The sequence below is a fragment of the Anolis carolinensis genome, chromosome 6, assembly GCF_035594765.1.
Source record: "Anolis carolinensis isolate JA03-04 chromosome 6, rAnoCar3.1.pri, whole genome shotgun sequence".
NCBI lineage: Eukaryota > Metazoa > Chordata > Lepidosauria > Squamata > Dactyloidae > Anolis > Anolis carolinensis.
The window spans coordinates 55,866,296-55,890,004 of NC_085846.1; the positions used below are offsets into that span (position 1 = coordinate 55,866,296).

General features: G+C 40.0%; 1 protein-coding gene across 5 annotated transcripts in view; it reads right to left on the minus strand.

The window, feature by feature from the left end:
• Window positions 1-23,709, minus strand: part of pou6f2 (POU class 6 homeobox 2) — a 478,425-nt gene that overhangs the window by 392,388 nt on the left and 62,328 nt on the right. Inside the window, exon 1 of one of the 5 annotated variants that reach the window (XM_062984245.1) lies at window positions 22,873-23,361. The exons of the other annotated variants lie outside the window; for them this stretch is intronic. The gene's annotated coding sequence lies outside the window, so the exon portion shown is untranslated. Of the gene's footprint in view, window positions 1-22,872; window positions 23,362-23,709 lie in introns of those variants that run through there. 5 annotated transcript variants of the gene reach the window in all.

A 23,709-nucleotide genomic window follows, 5' to 3' on the forward strand; every position in this document is an offset into this window, starting at 1 on the left:
ACATCAAAACATCCAGGCGTCCCCTGGGCAACGTCTTTGTAGATGGCCAATTCTCTCACTCCAGAAGCAACTCCGGTTGCTCCTGACACACACACAAAAAAATTTAAATTCATTCATTAGATCTGAGATTTCTTTCTGCCAATAGAAGAAGCAACCACTGCAGGACAAAAATGCATTCCATTCAGAAAGGAAACTCTTGAATTCAGCACAGCTATTGAAAGAATTATCCCTTGAAGAAGGTCATTTTGTTAAAGACTGAGAATTAGACTTTTAGTTTCATGTGTTAATGCTATGTTTCCTTCTATTTTGAAGAGTCCCTTATATTTATACAGATCCTGCCATGTGGAAGTGTTTGGTGTTTTGTTTTGTTTTTTTACACTGGCAACCATGCTTTTGTGACAATGTTATGATATAGTTGCTATTTTCATTAAGAAAAAAAATGCTCTGGAACCCTTCTCCTATTTTTCTTAAGGTCAAATCATTTTATGTGTTAGAGAATTATCCTTAGATACCCTTCTGGTCTGAAGAAAAGGGACACAGATCTCTTGATGCTGAAAATCATCATCCTTTAACTAACCAGGCTGGGTAGAGATAATGAGAACTGCAATAAAATCAGGAAGGTATTGCATGTAATAGTTTATCACTATAAACCAACACATTATACACAGCACATTACTGTAGACTACTGTGACATGAGAAATATTGATCATTTTGGAGGTAATAACCTGTTCAATATTTACATTCTACATGGGAGTATTTTATTGGACAAGCAGAAATAGCAGGAACGAAAAGTTTGAATTTTCCAAGTTTGGTTCCTGTTTTCCGTTCGTAGTTTTTAAGGATGCTTATATATTGTGGCAAATAAGTTTTACTTTGTTTTCAGAAAAAGGGAAAACAATTAACTCAAACAATAAAAAGGGAGGGAAAAGAGGGGGGAGATGGAGAAAGATGCTCATATTTTAATGGGGAAATAAATTGGTATTCTAATCAAAACAAACATATGCAGTTCCCATTAGTATTTTCCCCCACATTACTGTTCATATTTGCAAAAAATAGCAAATTGCAGACATGATTTAGCTTTGCCACTGAAGTTTAACTACTAGCACCACATTCTCCTTGGGAGACATAAAACAGACAATTCCTTTCATTTTCTTGAAATAATAAGTCCATCCTGCCATGGTATTTCATTTGATTTGATAATTTCACAAGACTTCAGATTTTAATTTTACATAAACAACTGGTCATCTGCCCATTCTTATTCGGAAAGCAGGATCTGGCTCAAGTCTCAGCATCTCATTTGTACAGGGTAAAGAAAAGTAATTGGTTCTGATCTTTTTGCCACTAAAGCAAGAAGCCAGATTGCACTTAATGGCATTGTACTGGCTTTTGGTTTCTTTGCTACAGGTTTCTATCAATGTTCATAAAAAGCAGCATCATACATACATACATTTGAGCATCTCATTCACAACTGGCCATACAAACATAAAACCCGCACTGTACACAGAGTCACTTTTCATTCAAATGGGCTTTAGCACAGCTGGTAAATCACCAGCAGTAATAAGATCTACCAACCAAAAGATGGTCTGTTCGAAGCCCGGTTGGGGTGAGCACCTGACTGTCAAGCCCAGCTCACTGTTTACCTAAGCAGTTTGAAAACAGCTTAGATCTGTAAGAAGCAGGGGAGGTATTTTACGACACCATAAAAAAGGAAAGACCAGAAATGTGGGTGACCCAAAGGAAAGAGGAAATACTGATGGCTCTTAGTCATAGAGAATGGAGCAACAGCACCCCTCTGTGGCTGAATCTGAGCACAACCTCCTAGGTACCGAGCTGGACTTCAACACAACATACCTCCTTTCTGTCTGTTCTGTCCTGTCTGTCCAAACGTGATTGAATATTTGCTGTGTATGTGTACTGTGATCCACCCTGAGTCTCCTTGGGAATATAGGGTGGAATATAAATAAAGTGGTATTATTATTATTATTATTATTATTATTATTATTATTATTATTATGACACAGCAAACAAGGTAGATATGCTGGATTTTGTATCACAAAATCACAAGTCGAACATTCCCAAGTGTCTAGGACTGTGTGATGTATTTTCGGATGATGCGTGCAGATCCCAGTAGGGTGGCCTTTTGCAGTTGGCAGATCATAATTTTGTCAATATCTATTGTTTCCAAATGCTGGCTGAGATCTTTTGGCATGGCACCCAATGTGCCGATCACCACCAGGACCACCTGCACTGGTTTCTGCCACAGTCTTTGAAGTTCAATCTTGAGGTCCTGATAGCGGCTGAGTTTTTCCTGTTGTTTTTCGTCAATGCGACTGTCACCTGGGATGGTGACATCAATGATCCAAACCTTTTTCTTTTCCACAACTGTGATGTCTGGTGTGTTGTGTTCCAGAACTTTGTCAGTCTGGATTCGGAAGTCCCACAGTATCTTTGTGTGCTCATTTTCCAATACTTTTGCAGGTTTGAGATCCCACCAGTTCTTTGCTGCTGGGAGGTGGTACTTGAGGCATAAGTTCCAATGAATCATTTGGGCCACATAGTTGTGCCTCTGTTTGTAGTCTGTCTGTGTGATTTTCTTACAGCAGTTGAGGATATGATCAATGGTTTCGTCAGTTTCCTTGCACAGTCTGCATTTTGCGTCATCAGCTGATTTTTCGATCTTGGCCTTAATTGCATTTGTTCTGATGGCTTGCTCCTGGGCTGCAAGGATCAGGCCTTCTGTCTCCTTCTTCAGGGTCCCATTCGTGAGCCAGAGCCAGGTGTTCTCCTTATCAGCTTTTCCTTCAATTTTGTCAAGGAACTTTCCATGCAGTGCTTTGTTGTGCCAGCTGTCAGCTCTAGTTTGTAGTGCAGGTGCCACCTTGACGTGGTGGGGGGGGGGGGGGGCTTAACTGCTCCAATGATGACTGAGGGCTGTGCTGGCGGTAGTGTTACTACCGGCAGGTCCAACCAAGCTAGAGAGGCCTCAGCTGAGGAGCAGAACTAAGAGCACCTAACCCATTAGCATTATGGAGAATCAAACCCAAACGAAGTCTATACTGGCTCGGCCGTCGCCCAGGATAAAAAGGACTGCGGTGGATGCTGCTGATTCTGGACATCCATCGACAAGTGGGCTACGGAATCATCAAAACCCAAATGAACAGTCACAGAAGCGGCAGGAATTATTATTATCATTATTATTATTATTATTATTATTATTATTATTATTATTATTATTATTATCAGAGAGATGCCAATACACTTCAATCTGCCATTGGCTTAAGCATCCAAAGGGGTGCTAGGTATTGCTCCACTCATTTACATTGTATACAAAATTGGTCCGTCTGTAAAATGGGTTGTGGAAAATGGGTATAATTTCATTCTGAATCTCCCAAACAATTTGCTTTATTCCAGCATAGTTGAGAATTGACTTTGGCAATTGTATCTTTCAATGGTTCTGTTTGTTTACATTGGACATTTAGATGTCAAGTGCTAGCAGATTTCTCAACAAAACAACATCCTATTATCATATTATAAACTGCATTCTTGAACACACCTACCTGAGAGTTAGACCAGTTGATCTGAACAAGGTTTAGCACTCAGGAAGAACTGTTGTTCTGTTAGTTTCTAATTTCTTCTGACATAGCTTTACCTTAGAGTGGAATCATATCAGCTATTAGCAAATATGAAGTGAAAAATAGTTATACTTTGTACTAGATATACCAGGTAGACAGAAGATAAGACAATAATACAGTAAATCAGGGGTCCCCAAACTAAGGCCCGCGGGCCACATGCGGCCCATCGGAGCCATTTATCCGGCCCCCGGGGTGGTGGCTCCCTCCTCTGCCAAGAAAGTGTGGTGTGGAGAAGGAGGAGAAGTTTCTTGTCAACCTCTCCTCATGGGCACTTTTCCGGCCGCTGCCGCCGAGGAAGGGCCTCATGAGGCGAGGAAAAGGTGTGCGGCTTTCCTCCCTCACACCATGGGCAGCTTTCCTGCTGCCACCACTAAGGAAGGGCCGCACGGGGCGAGGAAAAAGCATGCACCTTTCAGCCCTCGCCCCGCGGGCAGCTTTCCTGCTGCTGCCGCCGAGGGAGGCAACGGGAAAGGTGCGCGCGGGGTGAGGGGGGAAAGAAAGGTGCACGCCTTTTCTTCGCCCTGCATGCACCTTTCCCGCTGCCTCCACTGAGAAGAAAGAGCCGCACTGGGCGAGGGAAAGGCATGTGTCTTTCCTCCCTCACCTCGCGGGCAGCTTTCCCGCTGCCGCCGCCGAGGAAAGCAGCGTGAAAGGTGCGCGTGGGGTGAGAGAAGAGAGAAAGGCTCATGCCTTTTCCTCGTCCCACACACACCTTTCCCGCCGCCGCCTCTGACGAAGGCCTGCACGGGGTGAGGGAGGAGGGAAAGGTGCACGCTTTTCCTGCCTCCTTGCTCGCCTTGCATGCTCCTTTTCCGCCTCCTCCCCCACCTGGGATGGAGGAGTCAAAACAACAATGGAGGCATGCCTGTGGCAAAAGGTAGAGACCTCCCGTTTTATCTTGCCACGTAGACTCCCTCCTTTGCAACCCTGTCATGGATTCATTTTTCTTGAAGGCTAGCACTCTTCCAACCCCGAACATTACAGTATTATTATTATTATTATTATTATTATTATTATTGCCATTGTTGGTCAGGGGTGCTTTATGTTTTGGTTCACAAAGGGAGAAAGGGGTTGGACTATATGGCCCAAGGGGTCTCTTCCAACCATGTTTATTATGGTGTTGTTGTTGGTGTTGTTGTTGTTATCGTCATTGGGTGGCTATCTGTCAGCGGTGCTTTGATTATGGTGTGGTGCACAAAAGCAGAAGGGGGTTGGAGTAGATATCCCAAGGGGTCTCTTCCAACCCTCTATTATTTTTATGATGATGATGATAATGATGATTAACATTGAGGCTGTATTTGTTCCCTTTTTGTTTTGTTTTTTACTTCAAAATAAGATATGTGCAGTGTGCATAGGAATTTGTTCATAGTTTTTTAAAAAACTATAATTTGGCCCTCCAATGGTCTGAGGGACCGTGAACTGGCCCCCTGTTAAAAAAGTTTGGGGACCCCTGCAGTAAATGATCATGGTAGTAGTTTTAATTATAGTAGCAGTCATATTTGAGCCCCTGATGGCACAGTGGGTTAAACTGCTGAAGTGCTGAACTTACTGACCAAAGTCAGTAGGCTTAAGCTATCTATATTTGATCAGAAATGTTTTGCAGATGATTTTATGGCACATATGATTTCCCGATTTTCATGGTATAACATCCCATCATGCTTGCATTCCCTGAACCTTGGTAGAGTTGCTCCATCAACTGAATATTTTGGTGAAAGCATTCTCCTTGCTCATCACTCACCATGCCAAGATTTTCAGGAAAGAATTCCAGGTGGGAGTGCAAGAAAGGCATTTTCAGTGACATGTTACAATGTTACAACCCAGTTTCTGGTAAGCGTCAAGCAGATTCTGGACTCCTTTTTCGTATGCTGGAGACCTGTGGTTACCAAGAAAGTTTTCACAAAGCCACTTGAATGTTGTCCAAGACAAAACTGAAGGTAAAGTATCTAGTCTGCAGCGAATAATATATAACTATATCTGTTTACTCAGCATTGCACCATCAGTAATAAGCAATTACGCAATTGAGTTCCTATTGATCATTGGATATTGCACAACAGGGATGCAATCATCTAGACCAGTGGTTCTCAACCTATGGGTCCCCAGGTGTTTTGGTCTTCAACTCTCAGAAATCCTAACAGCTGATAAACTGGTTGGGATTTCTGGAAGTTGTAGGCCAAAACACCTAGGAACCCACAAGTTGAGAACTACTGATCTCCTGGCTGGAGTAAGAAAATATGCTGACATAAGCAAATTACTTAAGCAGGCATATAATTAATTAATTATACGGGATTAATGATAGTCTATACAACATGATACGGCGCTCCATGCAGTCATGCCAGCCACATGACCTTGGAGATGTCTATGGACAACGCTGGCTCTTCTGCTTAGAAATGGAGATGAGCACCAACCCCCAGAGTCGGTCATGACTGGACTTAACATCAGGGGAAACCTTTACCTTTATCCAACATGATATGGTACAAAACCTAAAAGCAGTCATTATTGATATTGGTGCGTAAATGCATTAATTATTTGACTAGCCTCATCGCAAAAGCTACACATGACAGAGAAAAAATAAACACAGATGTGAATTCAGCACAAAAAACTCTATACGAATGGCCTAAAATTATATCTGATGAAAAATACTTCTTGGCTTGTGAAGTGATTGGGTAGGCCTGCCGGAAGAAATGGGTTTTCAACTGCATTTTAAATTCCAAAAGCTCATTTAGCTTATCATTAGACTTATCCCCAACACCTTAAAAACTGGATTTCTAATCATGATACTAGCCAAAACATAGCCATTGTCAGGGAACAATTTTCCATGTGCTACCCACAGAGTTGTATCAATCATGGCAAGACACAATACTTTGAAACTTTGAGCTTTTCTCAGCTCCAGCGAGTTTTCACAGAACTCAGATTCCAATAGATTATGCTTTTGAAGAGAGATGTAGCAGTATTCCAAATTTAGACAGTAAAAGTGTATTTGGCTGTAATCAGATTGATGATATAATTTACTACTTGTTATTCTGCCCCTAGAAAAAGATTTGTGTCTGCTATATATGGCTAACACACCTCAAATAAAAAAGGACTCCTTAGCTTATATGCAGCCATTTGCCCAATTTTCAGTGCCATCCAATATACTATATGTGCTCTTCATTAAAGAACATATTGTAATAGAGAAAAGCAATATCTTTACACCTTTTAGTTCATAATGCAGTCTGTAATGTTTGTTTTAATAAAATTAAAAATATTTCAAATAACTTTGTTAATTCTGTTCCTGTTTTATTCTCTGTGTTGTGAATGCCATTGGCTATGTACAATAAGGTTCTTATGTACGTATTAAATGTGGGTTGAAAATACAATAGAGTCTCACGTCTCCAAGCTAAACGGGCCGGCAGTAGCTTGGATAAGCGAATATCTTGGATAATAAGGAGGGATTAAGGAAAAGCCTATTGAACATCAAATTAGGTTATGATTTTACAAATTAAGCGCCAAAACATCATGTTATACAACAAATTTGACAGAAAAAGTAGTTCAATACACAGTAATCTTATGTTGTAATTACTGTATTTACGAATTTAGCACCAAAATATCATGATATATTGAAAGCATTGACTACAAAAATGGCTTGGATAATCCAGAAGCTTGGATAAGCGAGGCTTGGATAAGTGAGATTCTACTGTATAGGTAAATATGAGTTCACTCTAGAATTCTTTAAAGTGTCCCCTGAAATTGGTTTTGAGTTCAACTTGGTCCAAGTTTTTGTGTGGGGCTGTTTTGGCCACATCTGATACTGTCCTCCATTCAAAAAGTGGAAATACATGTTTTAAAACTGTCATTTGCTTTGCAGCAATTGATAAGAAACTGAAAAGCAAAGAGACTCTTCCATGAATATTTGGTAAATATCCAAAGAGTAGGAATTCTTGATCATCACGAAGGAATGTCAAATTAGATGAACAATTTAAATCAAGGTGACAGGCTATTGAGTATACACAATTACTAATATTGATTATCAGCATTCGCTAGTACAGTTTTCCAGTCTAGGCATTTATCAGTTGCGCGCAGGGAGGTTGAAAAGCCTTTGTGATTGTTGCCACCCTTTATATGTTGATTATTTACCATACACACATACACAGACATTTTGTATTCAGAAACACAATATGTTAAAATAAAAGAGCTACCTATTGTCTGATAATTAAAAAAAAACATTTTAAATGTGTTATGTTATCTGATATTTGAGGGAGGCAGTAAAATCGTATTTTAAATTATTATTATTTTGAATGGTCAAATTTTCCTAACATATTAACATGACTGTATAGATTTTATACTCACTGATTAAGAACTTCATCCCACAAGTGGGGGGAAAGCAAAGAGTACCATCTTGCCTCATTCTCTACTGCCCACATCCTTTCTCCATCTTTCCCCATTTTCTTCCTTTTTTTGTGATTAGAGTCAAGTAATACCCAACTTCTGAAGATGCAGTTTGGGCTCTGTTTCCATGTGCTGTGGAAACAGAGTCTCATAAAGTCTCACCAGAAGTGCCCCTACGTCATGTAATGACCTCTGTTTTACTCAGATTTTAAAATGTGTAGAAACAGGAAAAATTCTACATGTGATGAATTCCTAGGTATGATCATTCATTGTTTTTCCATTTCCATAATTTATATCCATGCAGTAAAAATACTATAATATTGATATCAGTTTCCCAAAGAAAAGGAATATTTTGAACCCTCCTGTCTGCCCAGAATCCAACCCAAAGCCAATGTCTTCCCTGCATAGGAAATGGAAGCCTCTATCATCACCAAACAGCATTGGGTTTCTCATTCTTGCTTCAACTCTGTATCGTGGTTTTCAACCTGTGGGTCCCCAGGTGTTTTGGCCTTCAAATCCCAGAAATCCCCGCCAGTTTACCAGCTGTTAGGATTTCTGGGAATTGAAGGTCAAAACATCTGGGGACCCACAGGTTGAGATCTAGATCTTGCTCTAGATCAACGATAGGAAACCTTTTGTGCTTGGTGTGTCAAAATTCACCAAAAAACCTAGTATGACTTGGGTGGTGTGTCACTTTGAGAAAAAAACCATAATTTCGCACTCTGTATAGTTTAAATAACAAAAATGTATAATTGTAATATATAACTGTATTTAATAAATCAAAAACTATTTACTACCATTACTTCCATGTACAACAATCTATGGTATCTCTTGCAATTTCCACGCTAATTTCTGTCTATTCTAGTTTCAATGTAGTCATGAATAATAAATAATAATATAATATAATAGTAATAATATGATAAAATACTACAATAATAATAGAATAATAGAATGATATAATGATAATCTCTCTATATATAAATGTAATGTGCATAATTCCCATGGAGTAAACAACAAGACCACTGGACCAAATCACACCAAATTTGGCCACAAAAGACATAGTCATCCAATGAATCTGAATGCGGCAGCGTGTCAGCAAAAATGGCTAGGCGTGTCAGTGCTGACATGCGTGTCATAGGTTGGCCATCACTGCTCTAGATCTTGTTGACCAGCAACAATTCTTTATTGATTGGTCACTTTTGACCATATCAAAACATGTAAAACATACAATACGTACACACTTAGGTGCTCTTGTTGACCAGCATTTTTCACCATTGGCTATGCTAGCTAGAGCTACTTTTGTAGAAAGATCCATGATTCCTATCCATGATTTATAGGCTTCTTTTAAAAAAAACTTTGCATGTCCCTTTTACCTATGATTCATTGGATGTCAACCATTTTGGACATTGCTATACCTGCCACTTTCTTTTAAAAAACGTGAAGGATTTTCCCGTTAAGGGAACACAGAAAGACAAAATGAACATGTTTTAAAGTTACACCGTTGGCAAAACTACTGCTTCTGGAAAAGAAAGAAAAATGCATCGGGGCCTTGGGGTTTGGTTCTAGAACATTGTGGACACCAAAATTCATTGATATTTAGGTCCCATAATATATAATGGGGTAGTAAAAAAGGTAAAGGTTTCCCCTGACGTTAGGTCCAGTGGTGTTCGACTCTGGGGGTTGGTGCTCATCTCCGTTTCTAAGCCGAAGAGCCGGTGTTGTCCATAGACACCTCCAAGGTCATGTGGCCACTGGCATGACTGCATGGAGTGTCGTTACCTTCCTGCTGGAGTGGTACCTATTGATCTACTCACATTTGCATGTTTTCGAACTGCTAGGTTGGCAGAAGCTGGGGCTAACTGCGGGCGCTCATTCCGCTCCCGGGATTTGAACCTGGGACCTTTTGGCTCAGTGCTTTAACACACTGTGCCCCCAGTATGTAGTAACCTTACATAAAATGGCAAAATCAAGGTTTTTTTTTTTCCTATTTTTAATTTGGGGTTACTGAAACCTATGGATTCAGAATCCATGGGATCGACTATTCTTCATTCCACCAACACCCCAGAACATCTCCCCCATTTTTTTCCATGTCAGGAGTGACTTGAGACACTGCAAGTCATTCTGGTGTGAGAGAATTGGCCGTCTGCAAGGATATTGCCCATGGTATGCCCAGATGTTTTGATGTTTTTACCATCCTTGTGGGAGACTTCTTTCATGTTCCCGCACGGAGCTGGAGCTGATAGCGGGAGCTCATCTGCACTCTCTCCAGGATGGATTCAAACCGGCAACCTTCAGGTCAGTAACGCAACCTTCAAGTCATCAGTCCTGCCGGCACAAGAGTTTAACCCACTGTGCCACCGAGGGCTCCTCCATTAAAAGTAGGGAGGGTGAATCCACAAGAAAAGTAAAAGACTTTATTCGCTTTTCAAAAGCAATTCTATTTTGATTTTCCTTAACACTCCAATAATTATTTTGCATATTTTTAAGTGCTCTGAAGACAAGCATAGCTCAATATGTAAGCAATGAAGTGGACCCAATCTAAGCTAGTTGTACTTAGCCCCCATTGAAAACAATAAATTATATTGACTATGATAACTGTTATCATTCATCTAAGTTGATTTGGAGTAGAACCCATTAAATACATTCTAGGTAAAGGTAAAGGTTTTCCCCTGACGTTAAGTCCAGTCGTGACCGACTCTGGGGGTTGGTGCTCATCTCCATTTCTAAGCCGAAGAGCTGGCGTAGTCCATAGACACCTCCAAGGTCATGTGGCCGGCATGACTGCATGGAGCGCCATTACCTTCCCGCCGGAGTGGTACCTATTTATCTACTCACATTGGCATGTTTTCAAACTGCTAGGTTGGCAGGAGCTGGGGCTAGCAGCGGGTGCTCATTCCGCTCCTGGGATTTGAACCTGGGACCTTTCGGTCTGCAAGTTCTTCAGCTCAGTGCTTTAACACACTGCGCCACCATCAGGGGCCACAAATACATTCTATTACAGTTAAATGAGCATAGTTTTCCTTCACCTGCATTCTTTTTTTCCTATCAGAGATGGATATAATATGCATGATTTTAAAAACATTGAAGAATTCATGTAAGATCCCTCCTCTTTGCAGAAATCTAGACATGCTCCTAAAGAACATACAGTAGAGTCTCACTTATCCAACCTTTGGTTATCCAACGTTCTAGATTATCCAACACAGTCTGCCTTTTAGTAGTCAATGTTTTTGTAGTCAATGTTTTCAATACATTGTAATGTTTTGGTACTAAATTCGTAAATACAGTAATTACTACGTAGCATTACTGCTTATTGAATTACCTTTTATGTCAAATTTGTTGTTAAACACGATATTTTGGTGCTTAGTTTGTAAAATCATAACCTAATTTGATGTTTAATAGGCTTTTCCTTAATCCCTCCTTATTATCCAACGTATTCGCTTATCCAATGTTCTGCCGGCCCGTTTATGTTGGATAAGTGAGACTCTACTGTATAAAGCTGTCCTTTAGAGAGACATGGTTGATTGCTATTTTGTATCAAGTTTATACTTGATATTGCCATACCATATGAAAAGCAGTCCTTAGTTTCTGATTCAGTGCCTAGATCAGTGATGTCCAACCTATGACACACGTGTCAGCACTGACACGCCTAGCCATTTTTGCTGACACGCTACCGCATGCAGATGATTGGATGACTAATGTCTTTTGTGGCCAAATTTGGTGTGATTTGGTCCAGTGGTTTTGTTGTTTACTCCATGGGAATTATGCACATTACACACACACACACACAAACACATAAAATCATTCTATTATTATTCTATTATTATTGTAGTATATTATTATATTATTACTATATTATTATTATATTATTCATTATTCATGACTACATTGAAACTACAATAAAGAGAAATCAGCGTGGAAAATGCAAGAGGTACCATAGATTGTTGTACATGGAAATAATGGTAGCAAATAGTTTTTGATTTATTAAATACAGTTATATATTACAATTATATATTTTTGTTATTTTAACTATATATATATTGCGAAATTATGTTTTTTTTTCTCGAAGTGACACACCACCCAAGTCATGTTAGGTTTTTTGGTGAATTTTGACACACCAAGTGCAAAAGGTTGCCCATCATTGGTCTAGATGTTAAATACTTCCATCACCGATCTACAGGAATATGTCAACAAGATTATTACTGACACCTAATTTTCTTTTTCTTAAGGTTACACACTGGATCCTCCCAAATTTTTATGGAACCAAGTGTGTGCTTAAAAGGTTTCATCAGAATCTAATCCACCCTTCCACCCCCTTTATTTTTAGTAGAAGACTTCCATCATAAATAAGGGTCTCCATATAGTCTGCTGCTAGAAACAAAGAACACTCTGGAGAGATGGAGGAAAGGCACATTTTGGATGAGAATTATCAATCAAAATCTTCCACAGCATTACATGCTGTTGGAACAGATCGATAAACACCACTTGTTGATCTACAGCAATGGTATCATGACATAATGTATATCTTACATAAGAGGGAATGCTTTATATATCTATAGCTAGAAAAGCATCAGTGCAAATGAAGCTGATTAATGCAAAACATGGACAGAATTTTATCCACTGTACTATCCTGCACTAACTAAATAGTCTGGGGGCTTACATCACGAGAAAGTGAAATCCCATGTTGATGGACAGAATTTTTTCTATCAAATGATGTTGGTTAGGCTAATGAAATTTTTAAAATAATAATAATATTAACTACAAACAGAGGCACAACTATGTGGCCCAAATGATTCATTGAAACTTATGCCTCAAGTACCACCTCCCTGCAGTAAAGAACTGGTGGGATCACAAACCTGCAAAAGTCTTGGAAAATGAGCACGCAAAGATACTGTGGGACTTCCGAATCCAGACTGACAAAGTTCTGGAACACAACACACCAGACATCACAGTTGTGGAAAAGAACAAGGTTTGGATCATTGATGTTGCCATCCCAGGTGACAGTCGCATTGATGAAAAACAACAGGAAAAACTCAGCTGATATCAGGACCTCAAGATTGAACTCCAAAGACTCTGGCAGAAACCAGTACAGGTGGTCCCGGTGGTGATGGGCACACTGGGTGCCGTGCCAAAAGATCTCAGCCGGCATTTGGAAACAATAGACATTGACAAAATTACGATCTGCCAACTGCAAAAGGCCACCCTACTGGGATCTGCACGCATCATCCGAAAATACATCACACAGTCCTAGACACTTGGGAAGTGTTCGACTTGTGATTTTGTGAAACGAAATCCAGCATATCTATCTTGTTTGCTGTGTCATATGACGTCATTGTGTCAATAATAATAATAATAATAATAATAATAATAATAATAATAATAATGTGATTCTATCAAGAGCTCTTCACATACAATGGCACTTGATAAAGAATGAGAGGGCAGTTCTCACTTCAGAGGGCTCATGATAAAACAAACAAATGAAATGGAGACCACATAAGAAGGGGAGGAAAATGGAGGCAGTGGGTGAAATAGGAAGGGTGCTCATTTTTGGCCCCAGCAGTGAATGGTGGGCAATGTCCACATACGACAGAAAATGCAGAGATACATTGCTGGAGTATAAGAAACTATTATTTTTTGGTCACAGCTGCATACAACTGCAAATTCTTGAGACGGCATAATAATAATAATAATAATAATAATAATAATAATAATAATAATAATAATAATAAGTATACACAACACACCAGACATCACAGTTGTGGAAAAGAAAAAGGTTTGGATCATTGATGTTGCCATCCCAGGTGACAGTCGCATTGACAAAAAACAACAGGAAAAACTCAGCCGCTATCAGGACCTCAAGATTGAACTTCACAGACTCTGGCAGAAACCAGTGCAGGTGGTCCCAGTGGTGATGGGCACACTGGGTGCCTTGCCAAAAGATCTCAGCCGGCATTTGGAAACAATAGACATTGACAAAATAACGATCTGCCAACTGCAAAAGGCCAGCCTACTGGGATCTGCACACATCATCCGAAAATACATCACACAGTCCTAGACACTTGGGAAGTGTTCGACTTGTGATTTTGTGATATGAAATCCAGCATGTCTATCTTGTTTGCTGTGTCATACAATAAAATAATAATAATAATAATAATAATAATAATAATAATAATAATAATAATAATAATTTTATTTTTATACCCCGCCCCATCTCCCCGAGGGGACTCGGGGCGGCTTACATGGGGCCAAGCCCAGGCAATAAGCAATATAAAACTCAACAATAAAAACAAATCATAAACAAATAAAATCACATATACCAATAAACAATAAACACACTTTGATAAAAACCTGGGTTGGCTCCTAAAAGGGGTAGTGGGAACAGAGGACTATATGATGGGATTTCCACACAATATAAACCACGATCCTCAAGCCACACTGTCATGAGATAACAGAAAGTGGGATCCTCGTGGGTTCCCCTGTAATCCGAGATTGCAGACAAGGCTGAAAATCTCAGGCTATGTGTTTACTTAGAAGATTTTTCCCAATATCCATTCTGGTGTCTCTCTAGAATGGGGACTGTCACTATCCAAATTGGATCCAGCAACAAACCTAAACTGACTAGAAGTAAAAAATGACACATTGAAAAAAAAATCACAAAAAATAATAGCCATTAAAGCACAATTTCTGTACGCAAGTATTGAAAACAAGAGGCGGAAAATGGGGAAACAACTAGTAAATTAAAAGCTGGTGGCACAGAAATAAAGGATAAATAAATGAATTAAAATAAAACTTTATTTGTATACCGCTCTATCTCCTCGAAGGGACTCAGGGAGGTTTCCAATCTAGGTAAAACATTTAATTACCAACACAAAAACATACAACACAACCATGATAAAACAACAACATAATTGCTATTAACACAAACATCCTCATACAGCAGCACTTATGCGGGAATGAGGTGACATGCTACGCAACTTCAGTTTGTTTAGCACATCATGTTGTTCAGAATGGTTGTTTTATATCTCATATTTTATTTTAAGTGTTATATGATATAGACTTTAACAGTTGATCTCAATATTGTATATTTGTCGACATTTCACAGTGTGTGTGTGTTTTTTTTAATAAACAATTTATCAGGAATGATCAAAGCTGCCAGATTCCAATGTTAATAATTCTCTGATTTTTACCTCCAGTCTGCAGTGGATTGACAGGTTTTTTTTCTTCTTTTTTTCCATGAATGTTAATCCCTATTGCTATTCATTTTCATGTGCCTCTTTTCAAATAAAATATTTTGGTACTGCTGTTTGAAATGTGTATACATGCACATCTTTTTAAAATGTATTTTTAATGGGCAAATTGATTGATAAACCCATAAGTATATGGATTTCAAAAGCTAGCCTAATGTAATGCTTTAAGTATGGATTATGACTCTGGAGACCAGACTTCAAATCCTCAGTTGGCCATAGAAATGCACTGAGTGACCATGAGCAAGTGAATATTTCTCAGCCTCAAAAGAAAGCAAAGGCAAATCCCCTGAACCACTCTTTCCAAAAGTTGGAAACAACTTGAAGCCACAAAAACAACTACGGTATATGGATTTGTTCTCTATAGTGGGCACTCAACTGCAACTAACTTTTGAAGGCACTATAACAAATAAATAATATTTAATTTTTTATCTGTACTGAACAGTAGAATTGTGCGCAGAAACAGATTCCCTCCGTTTCATCCATTCCTTCATTCGTTTTGTTCCTTCGGGAGCATGTCATGGGAAAGCCCCTCCCCCTACAAAATCAGCTCAAGACGAAAGCAAGTGGGAGCCGATCCCGGCTCCTCACCTACTTTTTGGCATCACAGCTTAACCTTTTTTATTAATCCCCCAGCAAACAAAAAGAAAACCCTCATTCCCTGAATACTACTATCAGTTACATCTCCTCTTCCTTTCCTGGAAGTGGGAATCCTCCTTAAAATGCCTTTGAAGAGTGTGTGGCTGCTGGTATGCGCATGCGCCTGCCTGCAGCCGAGCACCTCCTCTAGAGTAAGAAGCAGCTTTAAGAACTTACTTGCCTCCATTAAATGCTTTGGAATTGAAAGAGTGCATGGTTGCTGGTGTGCGCGCATCTCCTCTAGAGTAAGAAACAGCTTTAAGATTAGAACTTGCTTGCCTCCTGTAATGAAGTATGTAATAGGAATATATTTTCATAACCTGTTAAGATTATGATTCCAATATTGGTTAAATATTAGTGCAGAGCAGTAAAAACGCAGAAGACTAGGGGCTTATGTGAGCAGAGGTAAAAAGAAAATAAACAATAAGACAAAATATCCAGCCTCCCTTTCCCTTTAAAAAGTCATGCGCATAAAATAAGCATCAGAGACATCAAATTAAATAGCAAAAATATGTTTACTCACAATCTTGTATGATGATGGTCATACAGGCAAAAACATCTTAGTTCCAAAGAAAAACAGTTCAGGAAACTACATATCTCTTAACAGACAAGAACATCAGCATGGCATGGTCAGGAGCGAAGAGAAAGAGACAGGAAGAGGCATCTATACATCACTTCCTGTGTGTCCCCAGAAAGGATACTCCCATTTCCCATTTCATATGCAAAACCCCCTAAATGGTGTCATCAACTCTGGAATGCAGCTTGTCAGGTTACTAAGCAACAGACATAACTAACTACATAAACCATCCCACATTGAAAATGCATGCATGATTGCTTAGATAACCCAACAGTATGAGTTTTGTATTCATGTTTGTTGTGTTTAACTATGTGCTTGTGGTTTGGTTTGGTAGGTGTGAGACGGCGGCAGCCATTTGGTGGCTCTTCTCTGAGGCAGTTGCCATGGAGATGTGGGCGGAGCCATCTGCCGAGGGGAGGAGAAGTGAAGAGGTTTTTAAAAGTGAAGCCTCAGTCTGTGCTCTGATGAGGCACAGGGAAGATTGATTCCAGGTTGATGGGATCAAGGAGACTCAATTGTTCATTTTGAGTCGGTTTCAAACAAATTTGGTGACTTATTTAATGTAGTCTGTGTCCTGGAAAGGCACAGAGAATCTGTGATAGTATATCATAGGGGTGACTGTGGTTTGAAGTCACTGGATAGTCCAAGTTTCAGACTTCGGGAACCAATCCCAGCTGGACTCAAAGAGATCCATTGAAGTAACAGTTTAAAAGGAGCAGAGGAAGAAGTTTTAATTACTTTAAGTAAAAGAGGTGATACTTTAGAGAGTTTGATCCATCTCATTCTAGTATTGTAACTCTTAATAAGAATACCTCTAAGTGAAACATCTTTTGTAACCACCAAGCTTGTGCCTGAATAAACTTGATATTGTTCTTTTTACATCAAAGCCTCTGTCGTCTATAGACTCCCTCAGCACAATTGCGCTACCATTTTAACACTGAAGTAAAAGGCTTCCTCTGAGCTATTGGGTGGTTGAGCACTTTTATAATCTAAAGGTGTCTCTCCACACAGTGGTGGCTGCATATCCACTAATCGGTGGCAGTTATCTTTTATTATTTGGGAGTCTATTCGTTATTAATTGGGTCTTCTACGCTACCCTCTTTTACACCTCCATTAAATATTTTGGAATGGAAAGAATGCACGGCTACTGGCATGTGCACGTCTAGAGTAGGAAACAACTTTAAGAAGTTTCTTGCCTCCTTTGAATGCCTTGGGAAGGGAGTGTGTATGGCGTGCAGGCCCAGGAGAGAAAGCTCAGCTCCTGCCTGCAGTCAAGCACTTGTCTTCTAGAGTAGAACAGCTTAAATGCCTAAAATGATGGGAAGGGGAGCCTGGGAAGCCCGCCCCCCATAATGTGCTGTTAGAAAGTGGATCTTTTGGCACCCCAGAGCGAAAACAGATATCTGCCCTCCCGATTTCGGGAAGCTCCCAAAAATGGATCGGGGGCCCCGCCCAAAGCCGGGACATGAAATAGGTCAAGGGGTCAAATGCACAACCCTACTAAACAGGTGTCACATAGACCATTAGAAAGAGCTGGCTAGCTATTGCATTTTTTCTTGTACCAAATACATCCAGACAAGAGCACTCACATATATATCCTCTTGTTTTAAATCTGTTTGTTTCTTCCTTCTCCAAATCAAAATACAAAACAAAGCAAAATGATGACGACATCACAAACACTTTTTGTTCTAGCTGTTATCATCTTTGCTCTTCAAAACACCTATATTTTCCCCATATGGAGATGGTAAAAATGAGGTGGAAACAAAGCAACTTGCTTAGACTTTGTGCCACGATCTTTTAAACAAACACAGTCAAAATCCATCAAGACACAGAAAAATATGGGTTTGAGGTGAATTTTAAGTTGCTCTTTACAGATGAGGTTCTAGTGGCAATGAATGACTCTGTGAAAAAGTACCTTAAACAAAATCAGAGTTTAGAAAAAAATACTTTTTCAAGGGAATTACAGGAGATGTAGTTATCTTTCCCCTTGGCTCTATAACCAGTTATATCAGTCGGAACAATATAACTGGTCATTGAGCCATTACGTTAGTATGAAAAAGAAATGCAACTCACTGGGGTATGTAGATGATGAAGCACAGCCAAGAAAAATAGGAGTAAGTTTGATTCACAAAAATAGGTACAGTGTTGGCTGCCAAAGACAAGGGGATCATTTGGCCCATCTCTTTCCTTTCTTCTATATAAAATACCAGAGATTGTTGAAATTATTCCTTTCTCGCATCTTCCATACAAATAACAAAGTCAAACAGGCCTCCTTTGATCTAACTTCATCACACACAAGTCCCCCCATTTCTACACACTTCTAAAACATTTCATAGACAAAGTACCATGGAGCCCATCTTATGAAGCAAGCAGGTTTCCCCCGTCATCTGTGGTATTTTGTCAGTAAATATTTTTAGAATGGGGGTGCGGAGACTGGAACCAAGGAGAAATCATCTTCTGAGGTCCTGGTGTGAATGGAAATGGGAGAAAGCACTTATTTACACAGTTTTAGGGCCAGAGGGGTGAAAATCACCACACATGGAAGGCATATCTATCACATTTCGCCCTTCAACTCTTACAAGGTTTGAGTCATCCCCCAATTTTAGAATTTTTTTATTTCTATAAATAAAATCTCCTTAAAAATTCTCTCTTTTGCCACTGGACTCGTCCTCTAACCTATGGGCTTAAGATAGCAATGATTCTGAGATGTTTTACTCTTGATTTGCATAGAAGACCTGAAGTTAAAGGCAGGGTGTAAAGTACCACTGATTTTGAGAAGTCTCCTTCTCGACCTGCGAGGAGACATGAGCTTAAAAGGCAGGGGCTTAAGGCAGCACTTATTCTGAGATGTCTGAGATTATTCTGAGATGAGAACTGAGCTTAAAGAATAAACAGGCTGCAAGGCAGGCACTGAGGCAGGCAAGAGGCAACAAGTGGCAGGCAGGCAGAGGAATGAACAGCAGCAAAGCAAACGGTTTTGTGCTGCTTTCACTTTCATTTCACTACTTCATCTATATGGGGAAGGGCATGCCATATGGTACAATACCAATTAACGGTACGGTAAGGTAAAGGTAAACGTTTCCCCTGATGTTAAGTCCAGTCGTGACTGACTCTGGGGGTTGGTGCTCATCTCCATTTTTAAGCCGAAGAGCTTAAATTTGCATGTTTTCGAACTGCTAGGTTGGCAGGAGCTGGGGCTAACAGCGGGCGCTCATTCCGCTCCCGCGATTTGAACCTGGGACCTTTCGGTCCGCAAGTTCAGCAGTTCAGTGCTTTAACACACTTCGCCACCCAGGCTCCCGGTACGGTACAAAAGCACAAATGAAACATATGAAACAAATACCGGGCCCTTCTGTACTGGGTAGGCCTGCTGGAAGAGATAGGTCTTTACATGGTGATGCGGCTGCTAAAAAAGCCAACGGGATTCTGGCCTGCATCAATAGGGGAATAGCGTCTAGATCCAGGGAAGTTATGCTCCCCCTCTATTCTGCCTTGGTCAGACCACACCTGGAATACTGTGTCCAATTTTGGGCACCACAGTTGAAGGGAGATGTTGACAAGCTGGAAAGCGTCCAGAGGAGGGCGACTAAAATGATTAAGGGTCTGGAGAACAAGCCCTATGAGGAGCGGCTTAAAGAACTAGGCATGTTTAGCCTGCAGAAGAGAAGGCTGAGAGGAGACATGATAGCCATGTACAAATACGTGAGGGGAAGTCATAGGGAGGAGGGAGCAAGCTTGTTTTCTGCTGCCCTGCAGACTAGGACACGGAACAATGGCTTCAAACTACAGGAAAGGAGATTCCACCTGAACATCAGGAAGAACTTCCTCACTGTGAGAGCTGTTCGACAGTGGAACTCTCTCCCTGGGGCCGTGGTGGAGGCTCCTTCCTTGGAGGCTTTTAAGCAGAGGCTGGATGGTCATCTGTCGGGGGTGCTTTGAATGCTATTTCCTGCTTCTTAGCAGGGGGTTGGACTAGATGGCCCATGTGGTCTCTTCCAACTCTACTATTCTATGATTCTATGATTCTACATTGTTTTTAAATTCTTCCAGTAGGTTGTTCCACAGTTTCAAGGCAACCAATGAAAAGGTCCTCTGGGTGGTGGTTACCAGTTGGGTTCTGGCTGGTTGGAGAAGATGCCCCTCACAGGACCTCAGTGTGCAGAGCGGATTGTACGGGAGAAGGTGATCCTGTAGGCAACCTAGTCCCAAAACATGTAGGTCAACTCTTCATATTTTGCCCAGGAACGAATTGGCAGCCAGTGGAGTGACTTTAGGATAGGTTTACTATGCTCACTCCTAGATGTTCCTATAACCAATTTGGCTGATGTATTTTGAACCATCTGGAGTTTCCAAACTTGATATATGTGCTTTTGTAAAGCACATTGCAGAAATCCAACCTTGAGGTTACCACCACATGCACTACTATCTCCACGTTCTCCAAATCTAGGAAGGGGAGCAGCTGGCGTATCAGCCGAAGCTGCTAGTAAACACTCCTGACGGTTGCATCTACCTGGGCTGACATTTGGAGAGAAGATTCAGGAGTACTCCCAAGCTGCGAGCACAGACCTTCAGGGGGAGTGTAATCCATCCAGGACTGATTGACACACCTCCATCCCTTAATTAGGACCCTTGATGGTAACCACCATTGTTTTTTCTGGATTCAGTTTCAATTTGTTTTTCCTCATTACCTCCTTCAGCATTCATTCAGGGGAGATACGGTATACATAGCCAAAGCTGTTTTTGAAAGCACGGAGAAATAAATTTGGGTGTCATCAGCATGCTGATAACACCCTGCCCCATGTCTGCGGATGATCTTTCCCAGCAGCTAATACCCAAGATATTGCTCTTCCCACTTGTGTATTATACTGTTATAATTTTACTCGCTCTCTTTCATCGAACAGGATGAACTAAATTTATAAAGATGCAGAATGGCTTCTTTTCTTATACATCACTACTATATTTTAGATCAAGCAATGCCTAGAGGAAACCAACTGGGCTTGCTAGAATTTTCACACAACATACCAAACAGTTTATCTGAATAGTGTTATTCCCAAAATTCCGGCAGTTCCTTGATGAGAAATCATTTAAAACAATCAGTCAACAAAAACCAAGCCAAATAGCATGGTGGATAATTATATGATTTGTTGTTCTATTTATATTCTGTTATATTGTATTGTTCTGGGCATGGCCCCATGTAAGCAGCCCCGAGTCCCCGTTGGGGAGATGGTGGCGGGGTATAAATAAAGATGATGATGATGATGATTATTATTATTATTATTATATCCTTTCCATGCTAGGAATGGAGGGAGGTTTGATGAACAGCATTTTGAGGTACAGTGGACATTCTGTTTTACTGTCTAAAGCTGTGTGAGGGTTTTGATATAAAGTAGAAATCTAATGATAGCCAGTTTTAAAGGACTCAAGTGCATGCCAAAACTACTTAATGGACCCAGAAGAAGACCCCAAAAAAGGATATCCAACATAACACACACAAAGAGAAGAAATGATAGTTATACTACACATTGAACACTTTACATGTACAGTAGAGTCTCACTTATCCAAGCCTCGCTTATCCAAGCCTCTGGATTATCCAAGCCATTTTTGTCGTCAATGTTTTCAATATATCGTGATACTTTGGTGCTAAATTCGTAAATACAGTAATTACAACATAACATTATTGTGTATTGAACTACTTTTTCTGTCAAATTTGTTGTATAACATGATGTTTTGGTGCTTCATTTGTAAAATCATAACCTAATTTGATATTTAATAGGCTTTTCCTTAATCCCTCCTTATTATCCAAGATATTCGCTTATCCAAGCTTCTGCCAGCCCATTTAGCTTGGATAAGTGAGACTCTACTGTATTTTCTCTCACAATTTATTTCAACAAAGTGCCTCTAGACATCTACATTTAAAAAAAAAACAGCAACCAGATGCACTTGCTAAAAAGTACTGCAGGAATATTTGAAATGATTCTCTTGCACAGCTCAAAAGTCCTAATCATTACATAATCTTTAAGATATGATTGTGATTGATACAAAATACAGAGAAGTGTCCACAACTCATTTTTGTACATAATTTACGCACTGGCATGTGTCTATGTGGCTTAGAGAAGTGACATTATTATAGGGCACTTCCAGACAGCGGAAAAACGTGGGGCAAAGAAGTGGGTTTTTTAAATGCGGGACCTCAAAGGGAGTCTAAACATAGACAAGTCAGTCCCGCTGCATAGTCCCCTGCTGTCCTAACAGCTTTTCTTTTCTTTTTTTTGAAGTGGATTAAGATGAAGGGCAGACAGGGGACATCTGGCAGAATTTTTAAAAATTCACTCTTATTCATATGTACATATGAGGTCCTCGCAGAACTGAGCTAATTTACCCCCCCCCCCCAAAAAAAAAAAAAAAAACCTTCCCTTACCTCTTTGTCTTCCTCCAGTTGTTAATTCAAGCTCTGCTTAACATTACAAAGTATAATAGACAAAATCTGAGAGAGATGTATTTGCTTTCCATCTGGGCTTCCCTGAGCAACCTGTGTCTCTGTTTAACAGTCCATCAGCTGCTCAGGTGTTTTGGGTTTTTCAGAAATGCATGTGCTTTGGAGGAATCCATACAGAGGAAGGGAAAGAAAGCATGTGTTTTCCATCACTGCTGGGATTCACAGGCATGGAAAGCTGTGTGTTTCTTAGGAAGAATCAGTTTTAAAGGGCACCTTTTAAACACGTGTTTTCCAGCCCTTAATCCAATTCCTTCTGATTCCTCCTACACTTTGGTAAGATATTGTTTAGCCACCTTCCCCCCTTTTTACACACTTCCTCTTGTGTTGAAATGATGTGTAGAAGGGCCCAGAGATACAGACATTCTTCACCAGAAAAAAAACACTGATGTAGTAGTCTTCTCAATGAAAAATGCTTGAAAACTCTTTTGACCAGAACACGTACAGAATTAGGTCTCAAACCTTTCCAAGCAGAAGCGCTTCTTATGATGAAATAGATATTACCACTTTACAATAGCCACACTTTATAAAAGTATGTAATGTCATATATATATATATATACAGTAGAGTCTCACTTATCCAACATAAACGGGCCGGCAGAACGTTGGATAAGCGAATATGTTGGATAATAAGGAGAGATTAAGGAGAAGCCTATTAAACATCAAATTAGGTTATAATTTTACAAATTAAGCATCATGTTATACAACAAATTTCACAGAAAAAGTCATTCAATATGCAGTAATGCTACATAGTAATTACTGT